Below are 6,336 nucleotides of genomic sequence, written 5' to 3'. Positions count from 1 at the left end.
CCTCCCTTTGGCACTATATAAACCAGAGGGCAGGGCATCCAGCTGCTTCCACAGCAGAACAATGTTTGGGCAGAGTCCATGTTGACACAAGTGCATTATATCCTGAAGGGTCAACGGCAGCTTTTTTTTGTTTGGTTACTTTTTCTTTACCAACTGTGTAGAATTAACCTTTCACTTTTACACAAATGCTATTGGTCCAAAATTTATGAGCTCATCTAATTATCATCTCCTATCATTGTACTGTCCTGCTGGTTTAGGAGTATTATTATTTTCCTATTAAAAAAATTAGAAACCCTCCCGTTCCTTAATATTTAATAAAAGTTACACCTAGAAGACGCACGTAGGACTGGTTAGATCACCAAGACCCCCTTCTCCCATCTTAGGCTTTTCTGAGCAAGGATTATCTCAGCTAAAGGTCAAACACAAAACCACCGTACACCAGCCCATGGTCCAAATGCTTGCTAACTCTGTTTCTCAGTATCTACTCCCTTGTGCAGTACAGAGTTGTCCAAGGGCTTGGTATGCTATACGTAAGCCCTCTCCATAGCACACCTATGCTACTCGGTCCTGTGGTCCTTAAGAACGGTAAACTTTACATAGGACAGCCTACAGTGTACAGCCTGTTTGAGAAGTACCTTGGTAAACGCACCATCCTCCAGCTCTGAAGGGGCAAACCAGCTTCAGTCACCTGGTGGTAACTGCCCAGCCAGAGCACTCTTGTTTGACTGCTGTTTCTGGGAAGCAGACGCATTCCTCAAGTTTCAGAAAATGTCCCACTCCACAAAATGCACTTAAGGTGGAGTTTAGCTAGTGGAGTTTCTTGCAGAGAGATGTATCAGACACAATTCCACCTACTACAGGTGGAAGGAAGCAGCATTACTAGTAAAGCTCCTCCCAAATTTGAGACTGACATTCTCAGGAAAAGAGGCCCATGATTCTTCTAGCTGTTCTCAAGAAGGCCCATCTTCTCCACATCGCAAGTTTTTTTCCACTGGCAGTATACTCCACAGTCTATTAAAAATGGACTGTCTGATGGCACTTGAATTTTCCTTCTCTAATGGGATCTCTAGTGAAATCAGCATAAGGAACTTCAGAAACACATCCCAACCCACCTCACTGCTAAACATTGATTGCATGTCAATAGTTCAGTGTCCAGTTATTTCAAATACAAAACAAAAAAATTAAAGGAAAGATTCTTTTTAAAAAAAGAAACTTCCACCATTCATTTTTCCAGGCAAAGTCTTTGTGTGTTCACTCTTCCAGAACACAATGCTGTGGTATCTCTGTTTCTGAAGTGGCAGTGTAGGCACTGTACTCTTATGTTTCACTGAGTGCTCGTTCAAAACAGCTGTATGTTCTATATAAAACATGTTTACATAGTAAATGTACTTCCTGTAGACACAAAGAAATGTTAATGAATAACCATTCCTGCATTTCAAATTTTGCAGGGCTGTGGGAAGGATCAGTGCATGACAAAATAGTTAATGTTCACCCACTTTCTGGCACATGAAATCTGTTACTACAACTAATCCCTTACAGAGAAAAGAAAACATGGAAAACAAACTGGCGCTGGCTGGTTCTACTAGGCTTTTTTTTTTTTTTTTTTTTTGTAGAGAAACTGTGAGATGCATATACATGGGAAAGGAACAGAAGAGGTATTCAGTGGAGAATGCCAGAAGGCATGGACTCCTTTTGGTGGGCAAGACTGTTGGCTTTAATTGTATATACTGTCTTGGATTCTCACCTTCAAAAAAAACGCCAGTTTGATCTCACACAGTAGTCACTGCCTATATTTACATCCTATTGCCTGAGGCCAGGGAAGGCAAACAACAGGCATTTTCCTTTCAGTCAATTTCAATCTGAAAATCTATATGGCTTAAAAGACTTCTTAAATAACAGATCTGCATTTATCCTTGAAAATCTTTAACAAGCAATAATCAGGTGATCTAACCTATATCATTGCCCCTGAAAAAGCCTCAAAGAGAAAACTGATTTCTACTCTAGGTGAAATTCTTTTTGAACCACAAAAATATAAAAGAATTAAGAATTTGGTATATAGCTGTGAAGTCCCACACATGATCCCCACTTTCCTGTGAAGCAAGCCACTAAACTAATTAGGCTTTGCTATACAGCAATTTTATCTGAAATACATAGCTCTCTGTTCCAGTCCGCTGAAAAAAATACACAAGCATGCAAAAGAAGCAGAGATAGGAACCAATTCACTTCAAGGGAAACCCAAACAGCATGGGGCAGATCCTTAGTGGAGTAAAGGATCTGCACTGAAGTAGATGAGACAAGGAACAGCTTATGCCAGCCAGGAATCTGCTCCGCATCTGCAGACCAATTTATGAAAAAGAGGTGATACACCATATATGGACCAGATGCACTCATGTAATATAAGGCAAAAACAAGCTCTGCTGGGGATGTTCCAACATTTCTACACAAGATTTCACAGCATACAAAAATTACTTCATGTGAAGGAAAATCTTTTTTAACTGCAACTTCTCTGCATGGTTTGAAAGTGCTACTGTGGACAAGGTTTTCAAAGGCCACCCAACAAGCAATACTCAACCATATCTTCTTCACAGGGTGGCATATGAATAGCACATTTCAGTTTTAACAGACTGAAAAATCATTACCACAGCAATAAGGCTGAGACCTCAGAGCAATTTTCTCAATAAACACATTCCTTGACAATTATTATTTTTGTTGAAAAGATACATTTTGCTTTTGAGATAAGAGTTTGCATGATATCACAGCAACTAACAAAGGACAAATTGGAAATTTTTCTGTTAGGAATTTCAACACCTTCTTATGTTTTACAATAAACAATAATTTATTAAAATAAACTATTTATTAAATTCAAAGAACTCACTGTCTTAAACTACCCGAAGAGAAGGAGAGTTGACAAAGTTCGGGCAAATTTGTAAAGCCCTCAGCAAGTAATGTGGTGAGTGTGAAGAACCTCGATCTAATTATTAAAATGTTATTTGGAAAACATTTTTTCAGAGGTGTTCAGTTTCTCCAAAAGTAATCTGAAACAAATGAGAGAGAAAAGTTTCACAAGAAGCAACGGTCACAATTAAAGACACATATAACAAAGGTGATGAAATCAGAAGAATAACGTGATTTCTTTATAAACATTCTAAGAAAAGAGGTAAGAAAGTAAATGTCAGGACGCAACGCTATTTTGAATTACCCAACACTGCCACCATGCGTTCTCTTCAAAGACTATCAGGCTGCTTGAAAATCGCTAGATGGTAAGTATTAAAAGATAAAGTAAATCAAATTTATCACTCTCTCTCTTATGTAAAACATTTCTGTAAAATGCAATAGCGATGACAACCTCAAAAAAGTGTTAAGTATTTTTAGCCACTTGTGTCACATTTGTGTGGTACTCTTGGTACTGTACACTACAGAGTACTGTTTCCAATCCCTTCTATCATCGTTGTGGAAAGTACTAACTAGAGAATGACACAGAGAAAATAATGGACAAGCTTTGTTTCCACACACAGATGCCTACCATAATTGATGTTTCATTGCCCACCTCAGTAAACCTCTAGGTTAATCTTGATGGTCCCTAGAAGATATCAAACTCCATAAATGTTCAAATCTATAACATAATTATTTCAGAGATCAGCTTTTCTTCAAACATTTATGTGTATGAACAAAAACATTCATATAACGATGGAGACAGTGGATTCAGATGACTTCCTACAACATTAATTTTCACTAGTTCTAATGTAAGCACCAAAGTATCTCTACTCTTACATGAAAGTTATATCCAATCTAATTTGAATTAAGAACATTAAATTTCTTATTATTTAATACATTCTCTCACCTGAAAACTCCCCTTGAGGTGGAGGGCAGGCAAAGGAACTGCATCTCACTACCGAGAAGCTAAAATGATTAGAGATGCTCCTCTTCTCATTTAGATGAGATATCTAAGAAGATGCAAAGGAATTCCAATGACACCTGATTTTCTTCTATGTTTTCAAAACTTCTGTCATAAATTCTTCGACTTGGGATGCCTAACATCAGCTTTTATGATCAGGAAGTACTAGAAACAAATGATCAGCTATTTTTAATTAATACACACAACACATCTAAATTGATTAATTGAACTCGGAAGAACTGACTGAAGAATCATCACTCCCCCATTAGCATTATCCAGGTAAACAAAATATTTCAACGACCTTCCTCAGAGGATATTGCAGATTCCAAATTATTCCCGTATAGATTCACTACCAGCTCCATGAAAACACAGACCTCAGGGAGCAAGGCCAACATTAAAACAGACGCAAGTAATACTTGGATGAAATACCACACTTGCAAGAAAACATGCTTCGGTACAATTCTAGATATTTGAAATTTCAAGAATGGAAGAATTTTGAAGAAAGACTGAACAACTACTTAAATGCCTAACGGATGACTATGCAGTTGTGGACAGTTCAGCTCCAGAATTAATTCCCTTTAGGATAACAAAAATCAGAATGCTTGTATTTAAATGTGATGTATTTTGTCAGCATTACTCATGCGTGTACCCACTGAACATCTTCGTTTATTCCAAGCTTCTTTTGCTCTCAGGAATACCGACTGTTCAGAGTCCACATTCTTTCTAATATCTTAAAACTCAAAGTGACTCCAAACAGATGGCAAAGATGAATAACTGAAGTGAAGAAGTCATTTCAAGTAACTGATAAAGGACAAATGCCATGATCTTTACCATCTCTCTTGCCATTTGCTCTTCAATGTGCATTGTAGAATATACGCTTATTCTGCAGCTCTGTTCTGTGTCTCTCAACAGCATCAAGAAACCATAAGCCCCGCATGCAGCTCTACTAGCAAATGACAGCATTAAGTCAGAATAAATTGGATTGTCCCAGTCTGTTCCAGATTTGTTTAACAATAGATGGTAGCAGCATTCATAGAATCATAGAATCATAGAATCATAGAATCATAGAATGGTTAGGGCTGGAAGGGACCTTCAAAGGTCATCTAGTCCAACCCCCCTGCAAGGAACAGGGATATCTCCAACTAGATCAGGTTGCTCAGGGCCTTGTCCAACCTGGCCTTGAACATCTCCAGGGATGGAGCATCCACCACCTCTCTGGGCAACCTGTTCCAGTGTTCTACAACTCTCATGGTAAAAAATTTTTTCCTAATATCCAATCTGAATCTACCTCCCTCTATTTTAAAACCATTACCCCTTGTCCTATCACAACAGGCCCTCCTGAACAGCCTCTCCCCATCTTTCTTGTAGGCCCCCTTGAGGTACTGGAAGACCGCTATAAGGTCACCCCGGAGCCTCCTCTTCTCCAGGCTGAACAGCCCCAACTCTTTCAGCCTGTCCTCATAGGAAAGGTGCTCCAGCCCTCTTATCATCTTCGTGGCCCTCCTCTGGACCCTCTCCAACTGGTCCATGTCCTTCTTATGTTGGGGGCTCCAGAACTGGACGCAGTACTCCAGGTGAGGTCTCACGAGGGCAGAGTAGAGGGGGAGAATCACCTCTCTCGACCTGCTAGCCACGCTCCTCTTGATGCAGCCGGCCTTCTGGGCCGCAAGAGCACATTGCCGGCTCGTATTGAGCTTCTCGTCCACCAGTACTCCCAAGTCCTTCTCCTCAGGGCTGCTCTCGATCCATTTACCACCCAGTCTGTATTTGTGCCTGGGATTTCCACGACCCAGATGTAGGACCTTGCACTTGGCCTGGTTGAACTTCATGAGGTTGACATGGGCCCACCTCTCCAGCCTGTCGAGGTCCCTCTGGATGGCATCCCTCCCTTCCAGCGTGTCGACGGCACCACACAGCTTGGTGTCATCGGCGAACTTGCTGCGGGTGCACTCCATGCCACTGTCCACGTCACTGACAAAGATGTTGAAGAGGGCTGGGCCCAACACGGACCCCTGAGGGACGCCACTCGTGACCGGTCTCCACTTGGACATCGAGCCGTTGACCACTACTCTCTGAGTGCGGCCATTGAGCCAATTCCTTATCCACCGAGTGGTCCATCCATCAAACCCATGCCTCTCTAGTTTAGAGAGAAGAATGTCGTGTGGGACAGTGTCAAAAGCTTTGCACAAGTCCAGGTAGATGATATCCAGGTAGATGATATTCCCTTCAGAGAGCTTCAGACGTAAGAAAACAAACTGGAAAAGCATCTTTGACAAAACTGCCAGAAGTCCATCATGTTTCTTACTGCAGACTTAGGGCAGCAAATCACATCTATGGCACTAATTTGTAAAGGAGAAACCATCAATTTGCTCCATCTTAAGGAAAAGCATAGGAAGAGAATAGCGTTCAAGATCATTTTAGCAAAGTTTCAATACAGGCAC

This window comes from Tauraco erythrolophus, chromosome 2 (genome assembly GCF_009769465.1).
Source record: "Tauraco erythrolophus isolate bTauEry1 chromosome 2, bTauEry1.pri, whole genome shotgun sequence".
Taxonomy (NCBI): domain Eukaryota; kingdom Metazoa; phylum Chordata; class Aves; order Musophagiformes; family Musophagidae; genus Tauraco; species Tauraco erythrolophus.
The sequence above is the reverse complement of the archived record's forward strand: the minus strand, read 5'-3'. Positions refer to the sequence as shown.